This window comes from Triticum urartu, chromosome 3 (assembly GCF_003073215.2).
Source record: "Triticum urartu cultivar G1812 chromosome 3, Tu2.1, whole genome shotgun sequence".
Lineage (NCBI taxonomy): Eukaryota > Viridiplantae > Streptophyta > Magnoliopsida > Poales > Poaceae > Triticum > Triticum urartu.
Genome location: NC_053024.1, coordinates 632,155,367 through 632,170,697, shown reverse-complemented (window position 1 = coordinate 632,170,697; position 15,331 = coordinate 632,155,367).

Genomic DNA, 15,331 nt, shown 5'->3' with positions numbered 1-15,331 from the left:
TAACAGATTCAGACTTAGCAGAAAACTGGGCATGTCAAAAACAGAGTTACGTAGGCATGTTTGCGAGCTCGATGCACTCACCACAAGGCATTGCATGACAAACTAAGCATACACCCAACAAGAAGACATGATAAATAAGATAACCATGGCAAGAACACTCTCATAGCATGCATGGAACAACTACAACAACCTCGGCAAAATTGATTAACAAGTAAACAATCTGCCAGGAACATTTTATAGCAAAAGTAGAGCAAGATTAAGTCATGCTAGGGTACTCCATAATTGCAAACAAAGACATGGATGGATAGAGCATAAAAATATCTCAAAATCATCCTTACTGAGCATGCTCGAAATAGGCATGGATCACTCTGTAGCAACATGAATACATGGCTTAGAAATATCATCAGGGAAATGACTTAGAAGAATTCTAAGTCCCTGAAATCAGCAACATCACGAGAGCTACTTTGCATGCTTGTGCTAGTCACCACAATTATTACAAAAATACATGGCATACACCCCTGTAAAGATGGCATGGCATACAACAAAACACATGTAGGGCTCAAGATCATAGGAGGCACACATTAAAAATGGCAAAAATGACAAATGTCCATAATCTGTTAAGAATCTAAAACTAACATTACATAGCACTCTTGCAACAGCATTTAGGGCATCAAGATGAACTCAAATGAACATGGTGCAATGGAATGAAATGAAGTGCACATCGAGACGAACAATTTGATATGCTACACGCCCAAAATGGAGCCACGGATGCAAAGTTATGATGTGATGAAGTATGCTAAAAATATTGGGGACTAAGGGGAGAAAGGAGGTCAACCCTAATATTTTCAGATCTCGCCGGAGATCGTGTTGGGCCTCGCCGGAGAAGAAGAACTCGCCGGATCTGGATCGGAGGGCGGCGCGGGGTCGGCGCGGGGCTCGCCGGCGACGAGGGCAGGACGAGGCGGGGTCGGGCGTTGTGGCGGCACTGGCGCAAGCTCGTCGGGGAAGGCCGGCGCGGGCGAGCGCGGCGTCTCGCGGATGGCAGGTGACGTCGGTTCGGGCCGGGCGGGCCCCGCCTGGGCCCGGCGGGCCGACGCGCGGGTGGCGGCGCGGTGATGTGGGCGTGGGGCGGCGGCGAATGAGGAGATGACACGTGGCGGCGGCGGCGGGATTTCTGTCCGGCGGCGGGCGGACACGTCCGGCCACGCGGAGGGGAGAGGGAGCTAGGGTTTGATCCGGAATTTTCGGGGGAGGCACCTATTTATACATAGAAGGAGCTAGGAGACTCTAAATTGAGCACGGTTTTCGGCCACGTGATCGTGATTGAACGACCGAGATGATGGAGGGGGTTTAGCTGGGTTTTGGGCCACTTTGGAGAGATGTTGGGCTGCAACACACACGAGGCCTTTACGGTTCCTTGGTTAACCGTTGGAGTATCAAACGAAGTTCAAATGGCACAAAACTTGACAGGCGGTCTATCGGTAGTAAACCAAGGCCGCTTGGCAAGTCTCGGTACAATCCGAGAACGTTTAACACCTGCACACGAAAAGAGGCAAAAGGGGACATCGGAGGACATAGGAGTGCCGGAGTGCAAAACGGACAACGGGGAAAATGCTCAGATGCATGGGACGAACATGTATGCCAATGCGATGCACATGATGACATGATGTGAGATGCATGACAAGGACAAAAGCAACACGACGACAAAACCCAACAACGAGGAAATATCATAACTTAGTGCCGAAAATGGCAAGAGTTGGAATACAAATATGGCAGGTTACATACGGGGCGTTACAACACTCCACCACTATGAAAGGATCTCGTCCCGAGATCTAGGACTGGAAAAACTCCGGATATTCGGAACGGAGGTGGTCCTCGCGTTCCCAGGTGGCTTCACGGTCGGAATGGTGTGACCACTTCACTTTCAGGAATTTGATAGACTTGTTGCGAGTCTTGCGCTCAGTTTCTTGAAGAATAGCAACGGGATGCTCCTGATAAGACATGTCTTCTTGGAGATGAATCTCTTTGAAGTTGATGGTGTGGTCAGGAGTCTTGAAACACTTGCGGAGCTGAGACACGTGAAACACGTCGTGCACATTTGCAAAGTTGGATGGAAGCTCAAGTTGATAGGCGAGATCGCCTCTTTTGCCAATGATCTTGAAAGGACCCACGTACCTAGGGGCACGCTTCAATTTGATACCAAAGCGACGAGTACCTTTTATTGGAGAGACGCGGAGGTAGACATGGTCTCCGATCTCGAAAGGCAAGTCACGATGCTTGCTATCATAGTAACTCTTCTGGCGCGATTCCACGGCTTTGAGATTTTCACGAATTACTTTGCACATTTCTTCAACCTCTGTGATCAAGTCATTGCCAAGTAGTTGGCGTTCACCAGTCTCTGACCAGTTAAGAGGAGTACGACACTTTCTGGCATAGAGGATCTCGAATGGGGCCTTGCCCGAACTCGCTTGGAAGCTGTTGTTGTAGGAGAACTCGGCATATGGAAGACAATCTTCCCACTTCATACCGAAAGAAATGACACATGCCCTGAGCATATCTTCAAGAATTTGATTCACCCTCTCGACTTGGCCACTAGTTTGAGGATGAAAAGTTGTGCTGAAGCGAATGTTGGTGCCCATGGCCTTCTGAAAGGAGTCCCAGAACTTAGAGGTAAAGATACTTCCATGATCTGAAGATATCAACTGCGGAATGTCGTGCAAGGAGACAATCCTGGAGGTATATAGCTCTGCCAACTGAGCTGCTGTGATAGATTCTTTGATAGGAAGAAAATGAACCACTTTAGTGAGCTTGTCGATGACAACAAAGATAGCATCATTGCCACGCTTGGACTTTGGAAATCCATTCACGAAGTCCATCTCAATATGGTCAAACTTCCATTCTGGAATGGCAAGAGGTTGGAGGAGACCAGCTGGCCGTTGGTGTTCTACTTTCACCCTTCTGCAGACATCACATTCGTTCATGAACTGAGCAATCTCGCGCTTCATTCGAGTCCACCAATACGACTGCTTGAGGTCATGGTACATCTTTGTACTTCTAGGGTGAATAGAGAGGAGTGAATTGTGAGCCTCGTTCATAATGACTTTACGAAGGCCACCCTTAGGAACAACAATGCGATCCTCGAAGAATAGAGTATCCTTGTCATCAAGGCGATAGCACTTGTACTTGGGTTGACTCTTGGCAATCCCAATCTTCACCTTCTTCACCATAGCATCAAGAAGTTGAACCTCGCGAATCTGATCTTCCAAAGTAGGAGAGACTTGGAGGTTAGCAAGGAATCCTTGAGGAACAACTTGGAGATTAATTTTGCGGAAAGCTTCACAAAGCTCTGGTTGGTAGGGCTTGGGAATCAAACTGTTGCAGTAAGCCTTCCTGCTCAATGCGTCAGCAATGACATTGGCCTTGCCTGGAGTATATTCAATACTCGGATTATACTCTTGAATCATCTCGACCCAAAGATTCTGCCTGAGGTTGAGGTTGGGCTGAGTGAAGATGTACTTGAGGCTCTTATGATCAGTGAAGATGTCCACTTTCCTTCCCAACAAGAGATGTCTCCATGTTAAAAGAGCATGGACAACTGCCGCCAACTCGAGGTCATGAGTGGGGTAGTTCTTTTCGTTGGGCTTCAACTGGCGAGAGGTATAGGCCAAAACTTTCTTCTCTTGCATTAACACAGCACCGAGACCTGCAGGGAAGCATCACAGAAAACCTCGAATGGTTTGGATTCATCAGGAGGAGTCAGAACTGGAGCTGTGACTAACTTATCTTTGAGGGTGTTGAAAGCGATGTCACATTCAGGCGACCAGACATACTTCACATGTTTCTGGAGGAGGCTGGAAAGAGGCTTCGCGATGGTAGATAAATTCTCAACTAACCTTCGGCAATAGCTTGCGAGCCCAAGGAAGCTGCGGAGTTGCTTCACATTCCGAGGTGAATCCCAATTCACAATTGTAGACACCTTCTCAGGATTAACAGCTATGCCCTTGGCGGAGATGATATGCCCAAGGTAGAGAACCTCATCGAGCCAAAACTCGCACTTTGAATACTTCGCATAGAACTGATGTTCTCTAAGTTTGTCCAGCACCAATATCAAGTGCTTGGCATGATCCTCCTTGTTCTTGGAAAATACCAAAATGTTATCGAGATAGACCAAGACGAAGTCATTTGTGTAGGGGTTGAAGATGAAGTTCATCATGCGAGAGAACGTTGGAGGAGCATTGACAAGGCCGAAAGACATGACAGTGTATTCATATGAACCATAGCTTGTTCTGAATGATGTCTTGGGGATATCTTGTTCACGAATGCGAATCTGATCATAGCCCATACGAAGGTCAAGCTTGGGAGAATACTTGAGCACCTTTGAGTTGTTCGAAAAGCTCATTGATGTTGGGAAGTGGGTACTTGTTCTTTATGGTCTTCTTGTTCAATGGGCGGTAGTCGACACAAAGTTCGGTCCGTTCCATCCTTCTTCTTGACAAAAAGAACACCACAACCCCATGGAGAAGAACTTGGATGAGACCCATACGCTCTTGTATCGAGTTGTTTCTTCATCCTTCAACTCTTCTGGTCCAAGCTTGTAAGGACGTTTGCAAACAGGTTCCGTGCCAGGCTCAAGATCGATGACGAATTCAACTGGCCCGGTGAGGCATTCCTGGAAGCTCTTCTGGAAAGACGTCTTGATTCACAAACGAGAATCTGAGAGGCATCCAACTCGCCCTTCTCATTGAGAGAAAACAGTCGAATGGTATCATCACAGAAGCGACACATCCTCCTCAGACGAATGTGTCAATTGAATCTGCCTGGCAGCACAATCAAGCTGAGCCTTGTGCTTAGAAAGCCAGTCCATGCCGAGAATTAGATCAATATCCGAGTACCAAGGACATTGGAGAAGACAAAACTTATTATCCCACTATAGAAACCTCCGGAACCATGTAGCTTGTGTGCAAGCATTTACCCGGTGAGATAACTGCTAACGGACTAGGCAAATCTTGGAAAACCCATCATGCTTAGATGCAAATGTCTTGAATAAACATTAATGCACCGTGCAACAAGAACTTACTAATATCAGTTAAACAGAACGTACCTCATCACTTCTCGAATCTTCCTGACTGCTTCATCTGTTAGACCTTTGCAAACTTGATTGTTGACCAAATCATCTCGTATCTCCCAGGAGGGGAGGAAGACGCTCTGACTAACATTTGTTTGATATGACCTTGCTGACCGTTGCATGACCTCAGAACCGCCGTATACGGAGCACTGACGATCATGAACAAGTCTTTTCTTATGAAATCGGGTGGTGGGGGAATCCATTCAACCTTTTGATTCTTGATGAGCTGACATGTACAACTACTTGTGGTTACTCACTGCATTACAAAAAGTCTGCCACTGTTGGGGAACGTAGTAATTTCAAAAATTCTACGCACACGCAAGATCATGGTGATGCATAGCAACGAGGGGAGTGTGATCTACGTACCCTTGTAGACCGACAGCGGAAGCGTTAGACAACGCGGTTGATGTAGTCGTACGTCTTCACCCGACCGATCAAGCACCGAAACTACGGCACCTCCGAGTTCTTAGCACATGTTCAGCTCGATGACGATCCCCGGACTCCGATCCAGCAAAGTGTCTGGGGAAGAGTTCCGTCAGCACGACGGCGTGGTGACGATCTTGATGTTCTACTCGTCGCAGGGCTTCGCCTAAGCACCGCTACAATATTATCGAGTGTATTCAGACGGTGTAGCTCTTCGTTTCTTTCTGGTGGACTAGTTGCGTAGAGGGCACCGTACTATCAAGAGGGGGTCCGCTGGGGTATTGCATGGGTGGAATCCGTACACATCAGCTTCTCACCCTCGAGCTTTTCCATTCCATTGAAGAGATCTCTCCTCTCTTCCTTGTCCTGTCTGGGTCCAAGCGGTAGTACCGCGCAACCCAGCGGTAGTACCGCTGAGGAGCCACAAGCGGCAGTACCGCTCTACAGCGGTAGTACCGCCCGTGGCTCCACAGCAGTAGTACCGCTGGGGTGCCTGGCACCTCTGCCTCGTCCTCAGCCTCTTTGGAGAGATTCTCTCTCTCTCTTTGTGCCCCAGCGGTAGTACCGCACTGCCAGCGGTAGTACGCGAAGGGTCACAAGCGGCAGTACCGCTCCACAGCGGTAGTACCGCCCGTGACCCCGCTGTGTAGTACCACTGGGCAGTCTGGCTCCTACCGCCTCGATTCGAGAGGTCTTTTTCTCGTGTCGGGTTTTGCGGCACTAGTCGGTTGTAGAGGCGGTAGTACCGTTCCAGGAGCGGTAGTACCGCCCCTACCACCGCGGTAGTACCGCATTTGGGTCCTTTCCCTACTAGTCTCCTCAGCGCGCAGTGCCGGCTGGCGCGGTAGTACCGCTGTCCTGGCGGTAGTACCGCCCCCTCTCAGCGGTAGTACCCCTGCTGAGGACTTGGGTGTCGGGGCACACTAGATTGTTGCCCACTATATAAAGATCCTCTCTTCTCTTTACCTCTCTCTCCCCCAAAGCTTCCATTTATTGCTCAGCTCCTTAATGCTCCAGCTCTTTTGTCCGATCTCTCTAGCCAATCAAACTTGTTGATTTGCTTGGGAGTGGTTGAGAAGGCCCCGATCTACACTTCCACCAAGGGATTTTCGATTCCCCCACTCATCCCTAGCGGATCTTGTTACTCTTGGGTGTTTGAGCACCCTAGACGGTTGAGGTCACCTCGGAGCCATATTCCATTGTGGTGAAGCTTCTTGTTGGGAGCCTCCGATTAAGTTGTGGAGATTGCCCCAACCTTGTTTGTAAAGGTTCGGTCGCCGCCTTCAAGGGCACCAATAGTGGAATCACGGCATCTCGCATTGTGTGAGGGCGTGAGGAGAATACGGTGGCCCTAGTGGCTTCTTGGGGAGCATTGTGCCTCCACACCGCTCCAACGAGACGTACTTCCCCTCAAAAGGAAGGAACTTCGGTAACACATCCTCGTCTTCACCGGATCCACTCTTGGTTATCTCTTACCTTTACTTGTGCAAGCTTTAGTGTTTTCCCTTGCTTGCTTGTATGCTTGTTTGCATCATATAGGTTGCTCACCTAGTTGCACATCTAGACAACCTACTTTGATGCAAAGTTTAATTTGGTAAAGAAAAGCTAAAAATTGTAGTTGCCTATTCACCCCCCCTCTAGTCAACCATATCGATCCTTTCACATGCTTCATCAGACGATCTAGTTGATCCTCCACAAGGTCGAAGATTTCATACGCACACTGGATCTAGGTCTATCATGATATCTTACCTCGCTAGAGCTCTCCCCGAAGCACGCTTCATATTATCGAGCGTTCGTGGAAAGGCGCACCTCTAAGGAAACGATCCAGGTCCTTCTGTGTGTCTAGGATGCCCCTGCCCCCGTATTAAAGGGCAGGAAGTGGCGCTGGCCCTTGGCCCCAAAGGAATCTCTCTAGTAGTATAGACTCTCAAAGCGGGGGGAAGGAGGGGAAGAGAGAGGGCGCCCCCCCCCCCTCTCCTAGTCCAATTCGGACCAGGGGAGGCGCCACCCTGGCTGCCCTTCTCTCTCTTCCACTTAAGGCCCATATAGTTCCCGGGGGGTTCCGGTAACCTCCCAGTACTCCGGTAAAATCCCGATTTCACCCGGAACACTTCCGATATCCAAACATAGGCTTCCAATATATCAATCTTTATGTCTCGACCATTTCGAGACTCCTCGTCATGTCCGTAATCACATCTGGGACTCCGAACTAACTTCGGTACATCAAAATGCATAAACTCATAATAACTGTCATCGTAACGTTAAGCGTGCGGACCCTACGGTTCGAGAACAATGTAGACATGACTGAGACACATCTCCGGTCAATAACCAATAGCGGGACCTGGATGCCCATATTGGCTCCTACATATTCTACGAAGATCTTTATCGGTCAGACCGCATAACAACATACGTTGTTCCCTTTGTCATCGGTATGTTACTTGCCCGAGATTCGATCGTCGGTATCCAATACCTAGTTCAATCTCGTTACCGGCAAGTCTCTTTACTCGTTCCATAATACGTCATCCCGCAACTAACTCATTAGTTGCAATGCTTGCAAGGCTTATGTGATGTGTATTACCAGGAGGGCCCAGAGATACCTCTCCGACAATCGGAGTGACAAATCCTATTCTCGAAATACGCCAACCCAACATCTACCAGTGGAGACACCTGTAGAGCTCCTTTATAATCACCCATTTACGTTGTGACGTTTGGTAGCACACAAAGTGTTCCTCCGGCAAACGGGAGTTGCATAATCTCATAGTCATAGGAACATGTATAAGTTACGAAGAAAGCAATAGCAACATACTAAACGATCGGGTGCTAAGCTAATGGAATGGGTCATGTCAATCAGATCATTCAACTAATGATGTGACCTCGTTAATCAAATAACAACACTTTGTTCATGGTTAGGAAACATAACCATCTTTGATTAACGAGCTAGTCAAGTAGAGGTATACTAGTGACACTAAGTTTGTCTATGTATTCACACATGTATTATGTTTCCGGTTAATACAATTCTAGCATGAATAATAAACATTTATCATGATATAAGGAAATAAATAATAACTTTATTATTGCCTCTAGGGCATATTTCCTTCAGTCTCCCACTTGCACTAGAGTCAATAATCTAGATTACACAGTAATGATTCTAACACCCATGGAGCCTTGGTGTTGATCATGTTTTGCTTGTGGAAGAGGCTTAGTCAACGTGTCTGCAACATTCAGATCCGTATGTATCTTGCAAATCTCTATGTCTCCCACCTGGACTAGATCCCAGATGGAATTGAAGCGTCTCTTGATGTGCTTGGTCCTCTTGTGAAATCTGGATTCCTTTGCCAAGGCAATTGCACCAGTATTGTCACAAAAGATTTTCATTGGACCCGATGCACTAGGTATGACACCTAGATCGGATATGAACTCCTTCATCCAGACTCCTTCGTTTGCTGCTTCCGAAGCAGCTATGTACTCCTCTTCACATGTAGATGCCGCTACGACGCTTTGTTTAGAACTGCACCAACTGACAGCTCCACCATTTAATGTAAACACGTATCCGGTTTGCGACTTAGAATCGTCCGGATCAGTGTCAAAGCTTGCATCAACGTAACCTTTTACGGTGAGCTCTTTGTCACCTCCATATACGAGAAACATATCCTTAGTCCTTTTCAGGTATTTCAGGATGTTCTTGACCGCTGTCCAGTGATCCACTCCTGGATTACTTTGGTACCTCCCTGCTAAACTTATAGCAAGGCACACATCAGGTCTGGTACACAGCATTGCATACATGATAGAGCCTATGGCTGAAGCATAGGGAACATCTTTCATTTTCTCTCTATCTTCTGCAGTGGTCGGACATTGAGTCTGACTCAACTTCACACCTTGTAACACAGGCAAGAACCCTTTCTTTGCTTGATGCATTTTGAACTTCTTCAAAATCTTGTCAAGGTATGTGCTTTGTGGAAGTCCAATTAAGCGTCTTGATCTATCTCTATAGATCTTTATGCCTAATATGTAAGCAGCTTTACCGAGGTCTTTCATTGAAAAACTCTTGTTCAAGTATCCCTTTATGCTATCCAGAAATTCTATATCATTTCCAATCAGTAATATGTCATCCACATATAATATCAGAAATGCTACAGAGCTCCCACTCACTTTATTGTAAATACAGGCTTCTCCGAAAGTCTGTATAAACACAAATGCTTTGATCACACTATCAAAGCGTTTATTCCAACTCCGAGATGCTTGCACCAGTCCATAAATGGATCGCTGGAGCTTGCACACTTTGTTAGCTCCCTTTGGATCGACAAAACCTTCCGGTTGCATCATATACAACTCTTCTTCCAGAAATCCATTCAGGAATGCAGTTTTGACATCCATTTGCCAAATTTCATAATCATAAAATGCGGCAATTGCTAACATGATTCCGACAGACTTAAGCATCGCTACGGGTGAGAAGGTCTCATCGTAGTCAACCCCTTGAACTTGTTGAAAACCTTTCGCAGCAAGTCGAGCTTTGTAGACAGTAACATTACCGTCAGCGTCAGTCTTCTTCTTGAAGATCCATTTATTCTCATTTGCTTGCCGATCATCGGGCAAGTCAACCAAAGTCCATACTTTGTTCTCATACATGGATCCCATCTCAGATTTCATGGTTTCAAGCCACTTTGCGGAATCTGGGCTCACCATCGCTTCTTCATAGTTCGTAGGTTCATCATGATCTAGTAGCATGACTTCCAGAACTGGATTACCGTACCACTCTGTCGTGGATCTCATTCTGGTTGATCTACGAGGTTCAGTAGTATCTTGATCTAAAGCTTCATGATCATCATCATTAACTTCCTCACTAACTGGTGTAGGTGTCACTGAAACTGTTTTCTATGATGTACTACTTTCCAATAAGGGAGCAGGTACAGTTACCTCGTCAAGTTCTACTTTCCTCCCACTCACTTCTTTCGAGAGAAACTCCTTCTCCAGAAAGTTTCCGAATTTAGCAACAAAAGTCTTGCCTTCGGATCTGTGATAGAAGGTGTATCCAATAGTTTCTTTTGGATATCCTATGAAGACACATTTCTCCGATTTGGGTTCGAGCTTATCAGGTTGAAGCTTTTTCACATAAGCATCGCAGCCCCAAACTTTCAGAAACGACAACTTTGGTTTCTTGCCAAACCACAGTTCATAAGGCGTCGTCTCAACGGATTTTGATGGTGCCCTATTTAACGTGAATGCGGCCGTCTCTAGAGAGTATCCCCAAAACGATAGCGGTAAATCAGTAAGAGACATCATAGATCGCACCATATCTAGTAAAGTACGATTATGACGTTCGGACACACCATTACGCTGTGGTGTTCCGGGTGGCGTGAGTTGCGTAACTATTCCACAATTTTTCAAATGTACACTAAACTCGTAACTCAAATATTCTCCTCCACGATCAGATCGTAGAAACTTTATTTTCTTGTTACGATGATTTTCAACTTCACTCTGAAATTCTTTGAACTTTTCAAATGTTTCAGACTTATGTTTCATTAAGTAGATATACCCATATCTGCTTAAGTCATCTGTGAAGGTGAGAAAATAACGATATCTGCCACGAGCCTCAATATTCATCGGACCACATACATCTGTATGTATGATTTCCAACAAATCTATTGCTCTCTCCATAGTACCGGAGAACGGTGTTTTAGTCATCTTGCCCATGAGGCACGGTTCGCAAGTACCAAGTGATTCATAATCAAGTGGTTCCAAAAGTCCATCAGTATGGAGTTTCTTCATGCGCTTTACACTGATATGACCTAAATGGCAGTGCCACAAATAAGTTGCACCATCATTATCAACTCTGCATCTTTTGGCTTCAACATTATGAATATGTGTATCATTACTCTCGAGATTCAATAAGAATAGACCACTCTTTAAGGGTGCATGACCATAAAAGATATTACTCATATTATTTAGGTCTAATATTAATCCCGAAGGTAGATGTAGAGGGAGCGTGCCGACCGCGATCACATCGACTTTGGAACTGTTTCCCACGCGCATCGTCACCTCGTCCTTAGCCAATCTTCGCTTAATCCGTAGTCCTTGTTTCGAGTTGCAAATATTAGCAACCGAACCAGTATCAAATACCCAGGTGCTACTGCGAGCATTAGTAAGGTACACATCAATAACATGTATATCACATATACCTTTGTTCACCTTGCCATCCTTCTTATCCGCCAAATACTTGGGGCAGTTCCGCTTCCAGTGACCAGTCTGCTTGCAGTAGAAGCACTCAGTTTTAGGCTTAGGTCCAGACTTGGGTTTCTTCTCTTGAGCAGCAACTTGCTTGCTGTTCTTCTTGAAGTTCCCCTTCTTCTTCCCTTTGCCCTTTTTCTTGAAACTAGTGGTCTTGTTAACCATCAACACTTGATGATCCTTTTTGATTTCTACCTCCGCAGCTTTCAGCATTGCGAAGAGCTCGGGAATAGTCTTGTTCATCCCTTGCATATTATAGTTCATCACGAAGCTCTTGTAGCTTGGTGGCAGTGATTGGAGAATTCTGTCAATGACGCAATCATCTGGAAGATTAACTCCCATCTGAATCAAGTGATTATTATACCCAGACATTTTAAGTATATGCTCACTGACAGAACTGTTCTCCTCCATCTTGCAGCTATAGAACTTATTGGAGACTTCATATCTCTCAATCCGGGCATTTGCTTGAAATATTAACTTCAACTCCTGGAACATCTCATATGCTCCATGACGTTCAAAACGTCGTTGAAGTCCCGATTCTAAGCCGTAAAGCATGGCACACTGAACTATCGAGTAGTCATCAGCTTTGCTCTGCTAGACGTTCATAACATCTGGTGTTGCTCCAGCAGCAGGCCTGGCACCCAGCAGTGCTTCCAGGACGTAATTCTTCTGTGCAGCAATGAGGATAATCCTCAAGTTACGGACCCAGTCCATGTAATTGCTACCATCATCTTTCAACTTTGTTTTCTCAAGGAACGCATTAAAATTCAACGGAACAACAGCACGAGCCATCTATCTACAATCAAACATGAACAAGCAAGATACTATCAGGTACTAAGTTCATGATAAGTTTAAGTTCAATTAATCAAATTACTTAAGAACTCCCACTTAGATAGACATCCCTCTAATCCTCTAAGTGATCACGTGATCCAAATCAACTAAACCATGTCCGATCATCACGTGAGATGGAGTAGTTTCATTGGTGAACATCACTATGTTGATCATATCTTCTATATGATCCACGCTCGATCTTTCGGTCTCCGTGTTCCGAGGTCATATCTGTATATGCTTGGCTCGTCAAGTATAACCTAAGTATTCCGCGTGTGCAACTGTTTTGCACCCGTTGTATTTGAACGTAGAGCCTATCACACCCGATCATCACGTGCTGTCTCAGCACGAAGAACTTTCGCAACGGTGCATACTCAGGGAGAACACTTCTTGATAATTTAGTGAGAGATCATCTTATAATGCTACCGTCAATCAAAGCAAGATAAGATGCATAAAAAGATAAACATCACATGCAATCAATATAAGTGATATGATATGGCCATCATCATCTTGTGCCTGTGATCTCCATCTTCGAAGCACCGTCATGATCACCATCGTCACCGGCGCGACACCTTGATCTCCATCGTAGCATCATTGTCGTCTCGCCAATCTTATGCTTCCACGACTATCGCTACCGCTTAGTGATAAAGTAAAGCATTACATCGCGATTGCATTGCATAAAATAAAGTGACAACCATATGGCTCCTGCCAATTGCCGATAACTCGGTTACAAAACATGATCACCTCATACAATAAAATTCAGCATAATGTCTTGACCATATCACATCACAACATGCCCTGCAAAAACAAGTTAGACGTCCTCTACTTTGTTGTTGCAAGTTTTACGTGGCTGCTACGGGCTTAAGCAAGAACCAATCTGACCTACGCATCAAAACCACAACGATAGTTTGTCAAATAGACTCCGTTTTAACCTTCGCAAGGACCGGGCGTAGCCACACTTGGTTCAACTAAAGTTGGAGAGACAGTCGCCCGCAAGCCACCTGTGTGCAAAAGCACGTCGGGGGAACCGGTCTCGCGTAAGCGTACGCGTAAGGTTGGTCCGGGTCGTCTCGTCCAACAATACCGCCGAACCAAAGTATGACATGCTGGTAGGCAGTATGACTTATATCGCCCACAACTCACTTGTGTTCTACTCGTGCATATAACATCAAACCATAAAACCTAGGCTCAGATGCCACTGTTGGGGAACATAGTAATTTCAAAATTTTCCTACGCACACGCATGATCATGGTGATGCACAGCAACGAGAGGGGAGAGTGTTGTCTACGTACCCACGCAGACCGACTGCGGAAGCGATCACACAACGTAGAGGAACTAGTCGTACGTCTTCCCGATCCGACCGATCCAAGCACCGTTACTCCGGCACCTCCGAGTTCTTAGCACACGTACAGCTCGATGACGATCCCCGGGCTCCGATCCAGCAAAGCGTTAGGGAAGAGTTTCGTCAGCACAACGGCGTGGTGACGATCTTGATGTTCTACCGACGTAGGGCTTCGCCTAAGCACTACAATGATATGATCGAGGTGGAATATGGTGGCAGGGGGCACCGCACACGGCTAAGGAACGATCTCAAGGATCAACTTGTGTGTCTAGAGGTGCCCCCCTGCCCCTGTATATAAAGGAGCCAAGGGGGAGGGGGCGGCCGGCCAGGAGGAGGGCGCAGGAGGAGTCCTACTCCTACCGGGAGTAGGACTCCCCCCCAATCCTATTCCAAATAAGATTCCCAAGGGGGAAAGAGAGAGGGGGGCGGCCACCTCTCCTAGTCCTAATAGTACTAGGGGAAGGGGGAGGCACACAGCCACCTTGGGCTGCCCCTTTTCTCCTTTCCACTAAAGCCCATTAAGGCCCATATAGTTCCCGGGGGGTTCCGGTAACCTCCTGGTACTCCGGTAAAATCCCGATTTCACCCGGAACACTTCCGATATCCAAGCATAGGCTTCCAATATATCAATCTTTATGTCTCGGCCATTTCAAGACTCCTCGTCATGTCCGTGATCACATCCGGGACTCTGAACTAACTTCGGTACATAAAAAATGCATAAACTCATAATAACTGTCATCGTAACGTTAAGCGTGCGGACCCTACGGTTCGAGAACAATGTAGACATGACTGAGACACATCTCCGGTCAATAACCAATAGCGGGACCTGGATGCCCATATTGGCTCCTACATATTCTACGAAGATCTTTATCGGTCAGACCGCATAACAACATACGTTGTTCCCTTTGTCATCGGTATGTTACTTGCCCGAGATTCGATCGTCGGTATCCAATACCTAGTTCAATCTCGTTACCGGCAAGTCTCTTTACTCGTTCCGTAATACGTCATCCCGCAACTAACTCATTAGTTGCAATGCTTGCAAGGCTTATGTGATGTGTATTACCGAGAGGGCCCAGAGATACCTCTCCGACAATCGGAGTGACAAATCCTATTCTCGAAATACGCCAACCCAACATCTACCATTGGAGACACCTGTAGAGCTCCTTTATAAGCACCCATTTACGTTGTGACGTTTGGTAGCACACAAAGTGTTCCTCCGGCAAACGGGAGCTGCATAATCTCATAGTCATAGGAACATGTATAAGTTATGAAGAAAGCAATAGCAACATACTAAACGATCGGGTGCTAAGCTAATGGAATGGGTCATGTCAATCAGATCATCCAACTAATGATGTGACCTCGTTAATCAAATAACAACACTTTGTTCA